The sequence below is a fragment of the Medicago truncatula genome, chromosome 1 (genome assembly GCF_003473485.1).
Source record: "Medicago truncatula cultivar Jemalong A17 chromosome 1, MtrunA17r5.0-ANR, whole genome shotgun sequence".
NCBI classification, from domain to species: Eukaryota; Viridiplantae; Streptophyta; class Magnoliopsida; order Fabales; family Fabaceae; genus Medicago; species Medicago truncatula.
The window spans coordinates 29828553-29843855 of NC_053042.1; the positions used below are offsets into that span (position 1 = coordinate 29828553).

The following is a 15303-nucleotide window of genomic DNA, read 5'->3' on the forward strand; positions in this document are numbered from 1 at the left end:
ACCGCAACATAAAAAAAACACTAATTAAACTTATTTCCCATAATCCAATACTCATAGATACTTGATGAGAACTTTTATCAAATGACATGTTTTTTCTCTTAAGTTTCTACTTTGCTTCCCATGAAGAGTTTCTTCTTTGTTTTAAAAAATGTATTTATGTGCTACTTGAAATGTTAGAGAATGATAAAATTTTAGTCTTTTTCATTTCATAAAAAATAGGATTACTCTTTGTCCATATTTTTAATTTGGTCTATTGTTGGATGAAAATAAAATTTTAATGTTAGATGAAATTTAAAACATTGCTGGAAATAAGTTGTATTTTAACTGTTTATTTTAAAAGTGGCTTAATATATGCTTTGATCCCTTAACTTATTTTTGAATTTCATTTTGGTCCCTTAACTTTAAACCGTTTCAATTTGGTCCCGTAACTTTACATTCGTTTACCTAAGTGGTCCTTTCTATTAGTTTTTTTAACAGAAGGGACCACTTAGGTAAACGGAGACAAAATTATGGGACCAAATTGAGACGGTTTAAAGTTAAGGGATCAAAATGAAATTCAAAAATAATTTAAGGGACCAAAGCATGTATTAAGCCTTTTATTTTTTATTTTTATATATAATAGTTAAGAAGCAAATGATTTGTTATATATTATGTAACATATAACAACTTCAGATTGAAAGGTTGTTTAGTTTCCAACAAATCAAAATATATGTTTCTATTCAATAAATTAATTTTTCTCGAGTTATTAATCGTGTTGATATCTGTCCGCATCAATATTTTGTGTCTATGTTAGTGTTTCATAGATTATATTATATGCACATGCAAATCCTGAAGCAGAAGTGATATCTTTATCTCTAGTTACTTATTCTTATCATAAGTATATTAAAATTTCAAAGCTAATTAATTATCACAGTAAAAAGAAAACCAGAAATAAGTTCAAAATTACAACATTTATTAACATTTATTTTCGAATTTTATTTTGGTCCCTTAACTTTAAACTGTCTCAATTTGGTCCCATAACTTTACCTCCGTTTACCTAAGTGGTCCCTTCTGTTAAAAAAACTAACAGAAGGGACCACTTAAGTAAACAGAGGTAAAGTTATGGGACCAAATTGAGACGGTTTAAAGTTAAGGGACCAAAATGAAATTCAAAAATAAGTTAAGGGACCAAAGCATGTATTAAGCCTTTTAAAAGTCAACCGAACTAAACCAAACCGAATAATTTTATCTTGTGGTTTGGATGATTTTTAACATAAAACTCGAACCAAACCGCACCATGAACACTCATAATGTTAATCACTCATTGTGGCATTACATACATGCTTACTTGACAAAAAAAAAATTAAAGGAGGCTTAGGTGACAATATAAGTCAACGTCTTCCTAATTTGTAAGGCAAATACTCAATTAGAGTTATAAATTTTGAGTTAACATCAATCAAAATTATTTATTTATCGTCTACTCATACAAATTATAAATAGATGAAGATTTAGCACCAGTCCACAACCATTCATACAAATTATTGGTTTGGAAAAAAAAGTTATCCGAGAATCTAATTGATCTCCAAAAACGATTCACAAAAGCACAATAACGTAAGCAATGAAGCAAAGTCTCAGGTTTCTGATTACATCTTGGTCAAAGGTTCAGCTGGAGCACACACGATGGCTAATGTGAACGCAATGTTACATAGTTACAAATCCTTATTATCTAATCCTAAACTACAATGCAAACAAAACATCTAAAACCCTAATTCTATGTTTTGAGCGGGAAAATTTTGCTAATACCTCACTTAATGCCTTTTTCAAATTTCAAATCCCTTCACTATATGCATTTAAAGCATTACATATTTCCCATGTACATTTACATGGTTGTGTATAAAGCAGTTCCCATGTAAAGTTAAAAGTAACATCGTAAATGACAAATATAGTCTATGATGCACTTCCAATGCATTACATTCCCCTTATCCTTATATCACACACTCTGTTGAGGCAAAATCCCTAATTAATTTTAAAGATAATAAACTTTAATGATTAAAGATTAAATTGACTTTGATTAATTCCTTGGTATTTAAATTGTGCTCTTGAGTGTTTTCACTAAGACAGGAACAAGGTTTGAATCATACCAAGATGCATAAAATCAAAGGACATTGAATCCATGAACTAATTCTGAAGTTCAGAATGTTGATCAGAAAGTTGATCAGAACGTTCTGATGAGAGTTCAGAAGCAACCCAGTTCAGAAGGGTGTTCAGAAGCTACCCAGATTCATCAAGAACGTGAAGAGCATGCAAGTACACTTGACATGAATAAAAGGTCCAGAAAAGTACATCTGCATGGATCTATCAACAAATAAAGGCATGGACAAGGAACTATGTCAAAAGGATCTTTAATGTTCATCCAAGACTATGAACATTAAGGTACTAGGAATATTCCAAAGAGAATATTGTCCTAGATGATGCATTCACTGCACTTCAGTTGTAAATCTGCCTACTTTATGAACAGTACATTAGGTCAGAATGTTCAGCAGGATTTGAGAGGTTATCTCAAGCATCATAGTGGAAACTCTTACAAGATTGTGAGGAGTGGACTAACCCACATTGGGGGAACCACTATAAATTCTGTGTGTTTATTCCCTCTTCCCTATACTCTTTACTTACTGCATACACAACACACACAAACACATTTACTTTATTAAACTGTTTTTGCACTCAGACATCAGAACGTTCTGAAGTCTGCTTTTAACTTAACAATTCCAAGTTTCAACTTGAGAATCAATTTTAAGTTACAGGTTTAATTTTTAAAGGGTCACAATTCAAACCCCCCCTTCCTTGTGACTATTTTATCTACTTCACACTCATTGCCTCTTAACCAAAAAAGAAAACACGGCTCTTCTCCCTCATTCTCTCCCAGTCACTTCTCTTCTCCTCTCCAAGTCGATGGTCTGCTCTTCTCCTCTCCTCTCCAGTCGATGATGCTCTTCTCCTCTCCCAGTAAATGCTCTGCTCTTCATCCTCATCGACTCAAGCTCCGGCCACCTTCCGTAAACCACCACGAGACCGTGAGTCGAGAGGGAACATATTCATATTCATCTCGCATCAAATCCAGATCTCGAAATCCTCTGCATCTCAATATGTTGGTTTTAACCCATGAAAAAACATTGATTTTGCTGACCTAATTCCATTTATCCAGGTATTCAATCTATCCCAATCTGATGTATGCTAATTTGTTAATTTTAGAATTAAATATCTGGGTTTATTTAAGTTTATTTGATTTAACGTTAAATTAAGTGAATTTTGTATTTTGTTGTTATATTGAACAAACAATGGTATTTTTGAGAATAAAAAGTGGTAAAAAGAACTGCAGGCTCTGTTTAATTCAACCAAAATTGTTAAGAATGTTGAAGCTATGTATTTTGATAGATGCATTTGTCAATGTAGAACTAAGGTGATACCAAACTCTCAACGTAGAGCTTTGAGTCTACCCAACTGAAGTCTTCAATCTTGATAGTCCTTGTAGTGTGATATTTGCGATCGTAAACAACCCACTTCAATATAGAAAACTCTCTAAACAAGAGCAGCACATTGTTGTCATCCACAGAAATGTATACCATCTTAGGATCCTGACAATAAAGACCAAGGGAAGAAGAAAATACACACAAACAATCCTTCATGATACCCAACGTCAAGTTACTTGGCATTCCATAATCAGGCTGTGAAATGTCTTGATAGGACTCTTTTCCCAAATGAAGAGAAACAATGGCTTGTCTGCAAGTATTAACATTAGAATTTGCAAACCAATTAACTGTGCCACCGACTATTATTCCCTCTCTAGCAAAATCAGGATCATTTGAGATTAGAGAATTCCATGACTTGCAAATGCAGCGGAGTTGCATGAGGAATTTGATGGGGAATCTGCATAGGATTTCAGCGATGAGATCCAATAGATAGATTTTTATGATATACTCTCTCTTCGTTCCATAATAAGTGAGTAATTTGCAACAACAACAAAAAAAAAAATCGTTCCAAAATAATTGATCTATTCACTTTTCAATACAATAATAATTTTTTTTTTCAATTATAACTATAATTAACACTATTTACTTCATCATTCTCAATGCAATATATTCTACTTTACATTTATGATAATAGAAAATGTATCAATACTTAATAAGACACTCAACTATTTTTCTCTTCTTTCCTTTTTTTTAATATATGTGAAATGATCAAAAGATTAACTTATAATGAGACGGAGGGAGTAAACATTTATAGTTCTCTCATAAATGTTTAATTGAGTGATAGTCTATTCTGTAACAAGACATTTATAATTCTCTCATAGTACCCTGAAATAGTTTGTATGTTGAAATTGGACTATCGTATACGTAATTAAATTTATTTATAAGGTCAATGGACATATGGTTTTAATCACAATTCTGCTACAATAATAATATCAATTTTTTTTATTCACTTAAATAGGCTGACCTTGTTATGCCTAAAATGCTTTTAGGATGACATTAAGCTTGATTTTTAAGTTAATTAAATAAATAGACTTTAAAATAGCTTTAGTCGGGATTTAGCATAAAATAAGGAAAATTGCTCTTCTCCTACCATTATCATAAAATGCTCACTCCCAACTAAACTGTCCAAAATACCTAAATATCTGCATGTGAGTTAACTCACACAGGCGTATACTCTAGCGTGATTTAAGTCACTCTCGGCATATGACTTAAGTCAGCATGAGTTAACTCGTGTTGGGTTGTGTTATAAAAACATAATAGAACCATAAGAATTTTGAAAACTCCATCTGCAGATTTGATCTTTATTGTTGCGATTTTCTCCAACCTTAAGTCATTCAACGCCAATTACAAACACAAAATTAAGTAAGTGCTTATTATCCTATTGCATTGCTTCTTTTTTTTTATTGAATTGTTATAATTTTTTGGATAAATTGTCACATATTTAGGTTTTGTTGATTTTTGATTTTATGATGTTAGATTTTAATGATTTGATTAAATTGTTAGATGTTGATTAGAGTAGAATTGATTGAATTATTGTAGAAATTGATATGTCTAGTGAAAACGGTTGAGTTGCATTGGTTGTAGAGAATGCTCCGATGATCGGTAACGACGAATCTTCTGCGGTGGAACGAAAGATGCCTGCATATCTATGTTATTTTGAGTTTAGAGAGAGAGAGAGAGAAAGAAGGGAATGATGATCATAGTGTTCAATTTGTGTTTATGAGTTTTTGATGTTTCTAGATGACAGTTTGTTGTGTGTTTTGGTGTGGGAAGATGATGGGTTTATTGTGCTGTTGTTCTTGCTGCTACCGTGTTGTTGTTGGTTTGGGAAGAAAATGTTGTGTTGTTATTGGTGGTAGAGATCATGAAGGTTTGAAGGATGAAGGTGATGGTAGGGAGGATGATTTTTTGGTGATGGTTAAGGTTTGAACTCCAGACTTTGAATATATTATGTATTGTCCTTAGTAATTGAGTTATGCTCACGAGGACCAGGGAGGATGATTTTGATTTTAGAATGTAATTTTTTAAATAATTAATTAAAAAACAACGAAAATAATAATAAGATGAAAAGAAGAAGAATAAAAGTCAAGTCATCCCGTTATCAAAATTACATAGTCAACATGTCACATCATCAATTTTGACATAGAGTCCAAAACCAAAGAATCTTCGTTTACAACGAATTTAATTTCTTTTTTATGAAAAATGTTAACGAGTGCCTTCGGGTCACTCTTTAAAACCTTTAAATAATAGCTTTCTATAGAAATATGTGTAATCAATACATCGGAAATCAAAATATATGACTTATTTTATAAAATAATTCTTGAGTTTAATGGTGGTGAGTTGACATCCAAAACAATTTTGCACATGCAACCAATCAAAACTTTTAAATTGTCACTTCAATTAAATTATTGCTCTGTCTTTAATTGACGTGATAATTTAAAATGTTTTGATTGATCATATGTGCAAAACTGTTTTAGACTGTCAACCCACCACAATTAAATTCGTAATTTTTTGTTTTAAAATCTTTAAAAAGTGTTGGAGACACACATTTTAACCAAAAACCACTCAATTATAATAGAGCAGTGATAGGTGTACCACCATAGGTGGCAATACACCTTATACCACCCTTTTGTGGCAACACAAATAATAATAAAAAAATCAATCAATTCCATGTCAAAAAAAAAAATCAAAGATGACAAAAAATATATATATATTGTGTCGTACCCTCTCTCATTCAATTCATTTGGTGGAAATTTTCTCTTTCTTCACCCTAGTTCATTCCGCCACCACCATTCATTCCGTCCCACCCTTCATTCTGTTCAACCCTAGTCGTCGTCTCCTGCTCCATCTTCCGTTCAACCCTAGCCTCGCCGCCGTCTCCTGCTCAATCTTCCATTCAACCCTAGCGCGCGCCGCCGTCACCTGCTCCATCTCCGACAATCTCTTTCACAGTGTTCCTTCTTCAACTCAGTATTTTCTTTCATATTCCTCTTCCTCTTGGCTGTTAGATTTTGTGATTTATGTAAGGTCTTGACTGAGATCTTGGGTGATCTAATGTTCTTTGGTCCTAGCTGAGATCTAATTTATGTAAGCATTTCTTTGAAACAGATTTAAGTATTTCTTTCAATGTTTTATTGAGTGATAAAGTTTGTTGACAGTCTTTAAAGCTTGGTTTAGTCTCTTGGTAAATTCATAGATTTCAATTATTAAAGAAAACTGTATGTTACAAAAAGGGTTACTACCTTTTTATTGTTTTCTTTCTTGATCCGGATCTGTGTTGGTTTGCTGATGAGGTTCGGTTTTGTTGGATTGGATAGTTTTGTTGTGTTGGTTTGATGATTGTGAATTTGTGTTGTTGTCTGGACCTAAAATAGGTTTAGATGGGTGTGTATTTGTGGTGGTTGCTGTTTTGTGTCTGTTTTTGTTGAATTTCTTTGCAGGTTTTTGATTGGGAATTTGTGTGTTGCCGGAAAAATGAGAATTGCAGGCTTTGATTGATGAATTTCTGTGTTGAAAAAAATATTCCCCCCCTTGGCAGTGGTGTTGCTGTTGTTATATAGCATTGGGTGTTTGAAAAAATTGGCTTGAAAGATATTAACAAAAATGAAAAAGAAATAAAACAAAATAAAAAGATGGAATTTAAAGAAAAATAAAGAGAGAAGATGGCCCGACTCGGAACCAAAATCTTATCTTCTTATCTATTAGTTAAGTCGGAAGCATATTTTAGCCCTAATTTTAACCTAAATCCTATTGCATAAATTTACTGTATTAACCCTAATGCTTAATTCCTTTGTTTAACCCTATTAATTCTATTTTTTTGTTTCAACAAATCGGCCAGAACACAATCTCCTATTTTCTTCAACAAAACAAATCGGTTCTTCCTTTTCTCTTGGTTCAGGACATACTACAAGCAAATCACTCCTAAATCGTTGCCAGGAAACGTTGGAAACTTTGATGCAGCAGCAGCATCGTAATGAAGCAGATGTGAATGAGGGGAGTTGGTTGACTTGATCTCTTGGACTCAAAATTTGACGGATCGAAGACGGTGGTGAAAGGGTGATTGTTCGATGTAGAAAATCAATATGTGGGTTGCGAATGTTGTGTTCATTATTTTCTCAAAGAATTTACATGTAAGGAGATGCTTTTAACCTTTTTTTTTAATTATATGATTCATGAACTTTGTTTTAATTACATCATTTTTTTTAACCAATTTATGTTTTTGAAATTTCTAATTAGCCTGTCACCCTACAAAGAGAAAGCTTTCTTTCTCAGTTTGTATTTTATTAACCAAAAATTGAGCGCTATAGTTGTTTGGAATCTGATTGTAGTGGATTTTTCGATGTTTGTGTGCTTTAGACTTTAGGTTAATTACGATGAAAAATTGAAAGGAAAACTTTTTTTTTTGTACAAGAGAACTATTATTTACTAAAAAAATTCATTTCTCCTTCTCCTTCCCTTTTTTGAATCGTTTCTTGAAGAGAAGTTGAAATAAGTCCTAGATCTACAAAAAGGGTTACTGCCTTTTTATTGTTTTCTTTCTTGATCCGGATCTGTGTTGGTTTGCTGATGAGGTTTGGTTTTGTTGGATTGGATAGTTTTGTTGTGTTGGTTTGATGATTGTGAATTTGTGTTGTTGTCTGGACCTAAAACAGGTTTAGATGGGTGTGTATTTGTGCTGGTTGCTGTTTTTGTTGAATTTCTTTGCAGGTTTTTGATTGCGAATTTGTGTGTTGCCGGAAAAATGAGAATTGCAGGCTTTGATTGATGAATTTATGTGTTGAAAAAAATATTCCCCCCCTTGGCAGTGGTGTTGCTGTTGTTATATAGCATTGGGTGTTTGAAAAAATTGGCTTGAAAGATATTAACAAAAATGAAAAAGAAATAAAACAAAATAAAAAGATGGAATTTAAAGAAAAATAAAGAGAGAAGATGGCCCGACTCGGAACCAAAATCTTATCTTCTTATCTATTAGTTAAGTCGGAAGCATATTTAAGCCCTAATTTTAACCTAAATCCTATTGCATAAATTTACTGTATTAACCCTAATGCTTAATTCCTTTGTTTAACCCTATTAATTCTATTTTTTTGTTTCAACAAATCGGCCAGAACACAATCTCCTATTTTCTTCAACAAAACAAATCGGTTCTTCCTTTTCTCTTGGTTCACGCCATACTACAAGCAAATCACTCCTAAATCGTTGCCAGGAAACGTTGGAAACTTTGATGCAGCAGCAGCATCGTAATGAAGTAGATGTGAATGAGGGGAGTTGGTTGACTTGATCTCTTGGACTCAAAATTTGACGGATCGAAGACGGTGGTGAAAGGGTGATTGTTCGATGTAGAAAATCAATATGTGGGTTGCGAATGTTGTGTTCATTATTTTCTCAAAGAATTTACATGTAAGGAGTTACTTTTAACCTTTTTTTTAAGTATATGATTCATGAACTTTGTTTTAATTACATCATATTTTTTTAACCAATTTTTGTTTTTGAAATTTCTAATTAGCCCGTCACCCTACAAAGAGAAAGCTTTCTTTCTCAGTTTGTATTTTATTAACCTAAAATTGAGCTCTATAGTTGTTTGGAATCTGATTGTAGTGGATTTGTGCTGGTTGCTGTTTTTGTTGAATTTCTTTGCAGGTTTTTGATTGGGAATTTGTGTGTTGCCGGAAAAATGAGAATTGCAGGCTTTGATTGATGAATTTCAAAAAATTGGCTTGAAAGATATTAACAAAAATGAAAAAGAAATAAAACAAAATAAAAAGATGGAATTTAAAGAAAAATAAAGAGAGAAGATGGCCCGACTCGAAACCAAAATCTTATCTTCTTATCTATTAGTTAAGTCGGAAGCATATTTTAGCCCTAATTTTAACATAAATCCTATTGCATAAATTTACTGTATTAACCCTAATGCTTAATTCCTTTGTTTAACCCTATTAATTCTATTTTTTTGTTTCAACAAATCGGCCAGAACACAATCTCCTATTTTCTTCAACGAAACAAATCGGTTCTTCCTTTTCTCTTCGTTCACGACATACTACAAGCAAATCACTCCTAAATCGTTGCCAAGAAACGTCGGAAACTTTGATGCAGCAGCAGCATCGTAATGAAGCAGATGTGAATGAGGGGAGTTGGTTGACTTGATCTCTTGGACTCAAAATTTGACGGATCGAAGACGGTGGTGAAAGGGTGATTGTTCGATGTAGAAAATCAATATGTGGGTTGCGAATGTTGTGTTCATTATTTTCTCAAAGAATTTACATGTAAGGAGTTACTTTTAACCTTTTTTTTAAGTATATGATTCATGAACTTTGTTTTAATTACATCATATTTTTTTAACCAATTTTTGTTTTTGAAATTTCTAATTAGCCCGTCACCCTACAAAGAGAAAGCTTTCTTTCTCAGTTTGTATTTTATTAACCTAAAATTGAGCTCTATAGTTGTTTGGAATCTGATTGTAGTGGATTTTCCGATGTTTGTGTGCTTTAGACTTTAGGTTAATTACTATGAAAAATTGAAAGGAAAACTATTATTTTTTTGGGTACAAGAGAACTATCTTTTTATTTGAATGTGAAATGAAATTTATAATGAAAAGTTGATCGAGAAAATACTGAATCAATACATTAAACTGTTCATTTGTCTATTTGTCTAAATGTTAACAAGCTTATCACTTCAGCTCTCATTCATTTATGTCAAAACCCATATCAGTTATGTTTCAGTTTGATTGTCATTCGATTATGGATGATCGTAGTGCTGAATCGCTCTTGCACTGCATTGTTTGAAGGTTATCTTACATAGTAATGCTTATTTTAGTTTAATGATATCTCCGTATTACTACCATGCTAACTGATGCGATTTTTTTTTTAGTACGCAACTCCATTGGATCCAAATCCGTTCACTGATCTCGATAAATATGTAAACGAACTCAAGGTGAAATATCGAACATACGCCATTGGTTTTCATGTTAATGATGTGTGTGTACTTTCTTTCTCTTTGATCTTTCATTATATTTTTGTTCTTTTTTAATGATGCTAACATTTCACAGTCATATAGGATGTTGTGTTATTTCCTCCTATGTTGCGGTAATGATATCAATCACTATGCAACATTGATTGATCCATGTAACAATCAATTTGATGTTGCGGATGAAAAAGGAAAAGGTAGTATATGCTAAACCTAAGGATTGTACACCTTGCGTGATTTCTATGATATACGTTTCGGTGCTTGGATCACTATGGTATATGTTGGGTTGGGTCAGTTTGGAATAACCATATGTCAACTCCCATTTTTTATTATAACTTTTTATAGACAAACTTACTTATTATGTCTATTTCTTCTTTATTGATAGAAGTTGGTCTACAATGGTTTTTGTGAATTTGCACTGGATAAAAGGACCACGGCTTTGGTTTTGATAGATGATTGTGATAACAAGTGGAAGTGCACTCTTTTTTTAGGATCTATATCGTACCGTCACAGGAAAATTGTTGGTGAGTGGAAAAAGATGATAGCTGCGCGCAGAATTTGTGAAGCTGCACAAATCAAGTTGGGTGCTCTGATGGTTGGCAAAAATGAAATTGTTTACCTTGAATTTATCCCAATTTTATGTCTCTGCATGCTACTGTTTCGTGTGCAGGTGACTTTTCAAGGTGAATCTATTGTCGAGTTTTCTAAAATGAGTTTTCTAAAATTCTCTCTCTCTCAAAATGTCCCCTGTAACCGTTCTTTTCCGGCGAACTAATCTTCCTCCGATCAAGCTCCGGCGGCTCTCTTATTGTCTCTTTCTCTCAGTTCTGACGGTTATTCCACCCCATTTCTTGGTGGCTGAATCATTTTCTACACTCTACAAGTTCGATTGTTCCATTTTCTTCGGTTTTCAATCTTACTGGTTCTTCTACTTCTTCGGCGAAGTTTCGTTGTTCCATATCAATGGTGTGTCCTTGGCCGTTTATGGCCTCCATAGACTCGACGGTAACTAATACGGCGAACCAGAAGCTGGGTAACAAAACGGTGACGCCACCTGTTTCTGGTAAAACCTTCGCTCAGATTCTCTCAGGTGAACTTTCCGGTGATGCTTTTCTGGCTCAGTTACCTCCAAAAGTGATTATGGGAAGAACTGTGCGCGTGAAGATCTCTAAAGCTGCTTACGAATCTGGTCTTGCAGCTTGTCAAACGCACCTCCATGGACGGTTAATCCTTCACAAAGGAGATGCTCCTATAACTACTCAAGCATTGAAGGCGAAACTCAATGTTCAATGGCCTCAATTGCTCAATTGGAATCTGATTCCTTTAGGGAAAGGTTTTTTCGAATTCAGATTCAACTCAGTTGAAGACATGCGTAGAATTTGGGCTCTTGGAACTGTTAATCTCAAGCCTGGATTGTTGCGCTTCTATTGCTGGTCCAAGGATTTTGCACCTCAAGCTCAATCTCAGACTCATGCACAAGTTTGGGTAAGATTTCTAAACCTTCCTCAAGAATATTGGGAGAAACATACATTATTTGAAATAGCTTCAGGATTGGGCACGCCTTTATCAATTGATGAGGCCACACAACATAGACGTTTGGGAATTTTTGCACGAGTTCTTGTTGATGTGAATTTGTCTGAAACAATGTTTGAATCTGTTGTGGTGGAGAGGGATGATCATGCTTTGTCTGTATCAATCCAATATGAAAAATTCCCTCTCTTTTGTGCAAACTGCAAGATGATAGGACATTCTCTGCAAAATTGCTCCAAATTAGGGGCCTCTGAGTTTCCCTTCAATGGCCCTGTTAAATACAGCCAAGGGGCAAATTTGAAAAAGCCTGTGAATGATTCTGTCTACCAAGCTGGTAAGAAAAAGCATGTTGAATTTAAGGTGAGTAACACAGCTCTTCAGTCACAATACACTGGTCCTGCTAGAAAAAATAACTATAATGAGACTCTGACAGAACCTATGAATGCCACTAGTAGTCAAGTCAGTAAGAACACAGAATACATGCATAATAATGCAGAAATTGAGACTCATCAAACTCCTGCTTTTGATGTTGGGGTTGGAGAGTCAGATAAGCACACCACAAATCAAAAATCTGATAAGATTCAGACATCTGGAGATACTATCATACTTCATAATGCTTTTGATTTGTTAGAAACAGACACTGAGCAGGACATAGTGAATGCTCCCATACATGACAAAGAATCACCTTTCACTAATATGGATACGCAAATTGATAAAAATCCAAGTGTAAAGGAAAATTCTAAAGGATTGCAGCACTTGTCTCAAATCACTGTATTAGAGGACCATGGTAAATTAGGAAAAAGGGTATCTAAATCAGTGCATTTGAGTTCAGGCACTTCACCTGTGTCATATGGGAAGGTTGATGAATTTACTTTTGAAATGCTGGAAACATCTGTGGAGCAGCATACAGAGCAAAATCCCACAACTGACAAGGAATCAACTCTCACCAATATGGATAGGTACATTGACAAAAATCCAGGTGTTGGGGTTATTTCTCAAGGGCAGAAGCACTTCACTCATATCACTTTTTTAGAGGGTTCTAGTAGCTTGGAAAAAAGGACCTCTAATTCTGAGATTTTGAGTTCAGGTACTTTGCCTGTGTCATATGTGCAGGATAATGTTACTACTCTTGATGATCAAACCATTCTGCAGCCTCTCACTTCCCCTATTATTACTAGGGATGAGATTTTGGGAAAAGACAAAAAACAAGTTAAGATTGTCAACATGCCTGGTAATACAGCAGCTGCTTGTCTAAAGGATGGTAAAGTGTTGAGAAAATTTTGGTGTGAAGACTCTGATAGCACCATAGACCCTGAAACTGACTCTGAACCTCAAAACATAACAATTCCAACTTCTTCTCAGTATTTGGAATCTAATACTGTCAACAAAAGTAAGAGAGGCAGGCCCAAGAAACAGAGGAGTCCTAAAAACAAGGCCGGTATTAGCAGCACTGCACAGGAAACAGAAAATGTTCACACCAGATCACAAACTGGCAGCAAGCCTCATAACAATAACAAAAATATTCCATGAAGTGTATATTTTGGAACATTAGAGGCAGTGACGGATCCAGAAATTTTGATAAGTGGGGTCAAGTTATATCATAAAAATTTATATAAAACATTATACACGCGTAAGCGTGCAAAAATTATACCATTTATATTTATAATTACCCTAAAATGTTGATTTGTTTAAAATATTTGTCCATTTCTAATAGAGTATAAAAAATATAACCATAATTAATTTTTTTTCACCACCAACATAGGTCAATTACAACCTTTTTCAACAAATATAAGAATAATTTATATTATAATAGTAGTTTTATGGTCTTGCCAACGATGTGCTCTAAGATAATTGGTTAAAGAATTCATAAAAGAAAATTTTATCTAAAAAATAAGCGTTATTTGTATAGATACAATAATTATAACAACTTTTTATAAAAAATAAAAATAAAAATACTTCTTTTGATTTATTAACTAGTGCTCTTAGAACACTTATTAGGATCCTTCTTAGTTTTGTAATTTTTTGTAGTATAATAAATTATTAAAGAAGGATCAAATTAGACATATATTTAATTTTGGGTTAAAAATGCAATATACAAGTGGAGGCAAGTGGGGTCGCTTGACCCCATTGCTCCCACATTGTATCCGTGCCTGATTAGAGGTCTGGGTTCTCAGTCTAGATTGTTATTGCATTGATGTATTGATGTTGTCCCTAACCTCTTTGTTTTTGGGCAGGTTTTTAGCTTTTTAGTTTGTTTGTTTGTTGTTTCTTTTGAGTTGAGGTTTCAACTTTTTGTATGAGGTTGGCAAACTTTTATTGATTTTAGCTTTATCAACAAAAAAAAAAAAGGTGAATCTATTGCATTGTTCTTCCCTTTTTTGTTTTTATTTTATTTTCTTATACCTTTTGTTCTTCTTAAATTTTGTCATTACCTATTAATTTTATATTTATGGAATTAGTGGAATATTTATTTACTTTACTTTCATTCATCTTATATTTTAGGATGACTTGATATATACATATGTGGTTATGTGCTTCAACTCAATTGTCTTTCTTAGGGTCTTATGCAATTTACACTCATCACCAAATTTATCAGGTATGTATATTGACTATGAAATAAATGGAGCACTTGATTTATTTATCATTGTTATTGAAAGCAATACAATAACTATAAAATAGTGTCATAACAGAGAGTGAAGTAGTATACAGTAGTGATTTTAAAATTAGTATTGAAAAGTATAGCATTGCATTTAGCAAGTTGTATTCTTTTGTGTAATATTAAAAAGTAAAGTTGTTTTTATAGGTAAAATATATGATCTGAATGTTTAGCTTATGAATACTGTTTTGGTAGAAATGATTGCATTTTTTTAAAGTTGGTTATGCCGACACTATCTATAATGTAGTTTCAATCAAAATTGTGATGGCTGAAGGATTTTTTTTTTCTCTAAACGGATATATGGTGTGACCATGGTCTTTCATTCACTTATAAACTTATGTCTGATTTATAAAAGCCATTCTCACCGTTTCTTTCTAAGTGTGTTAAAGTTTACTTATTTAGTATGTATTAATTTTCTGTTTCTCCTCAGATGAAACTTTAATTTTCATTGAACTTGCACTAATGAATTGATGAATATATCTCAAATTGCACAGGTTAAATATGTTTCAGCTTGACTAAAAGAAACCCTTTTCATGTGCCCATTTTAAGACATATTTCCTATGAACTTATGAAAGAGGAGGTTTGACTAAGTATTTCTCTAGAAAAAAGTGAATGTGAGTAGTAGTCATGATTTTTGAAGAACTTATA

The 15303-nt window shown here is 33.3% G+C and overlaps 1 long non-coding RNA gene across 1 annotated transcript; it reads left to right on the top strand.

Annotated features, from left to right (window-relative positions):
• Positions 1–6268: 6268 nt before the first annotated feature.
• On the top strand, positions 6269–10848 carry LOC120576256 (uncharacterized). Its single transcript, XR_005642336.1, has 3 exons — positions 6269–6596; positions 9478–9769; positions 10560–10848. It is a non-coding gene; the product is annotated as an uncharacterized lncRNA (long non-coding RNA).
• Positions 10849–15303: the final 4455 nt, after the last annotated feature.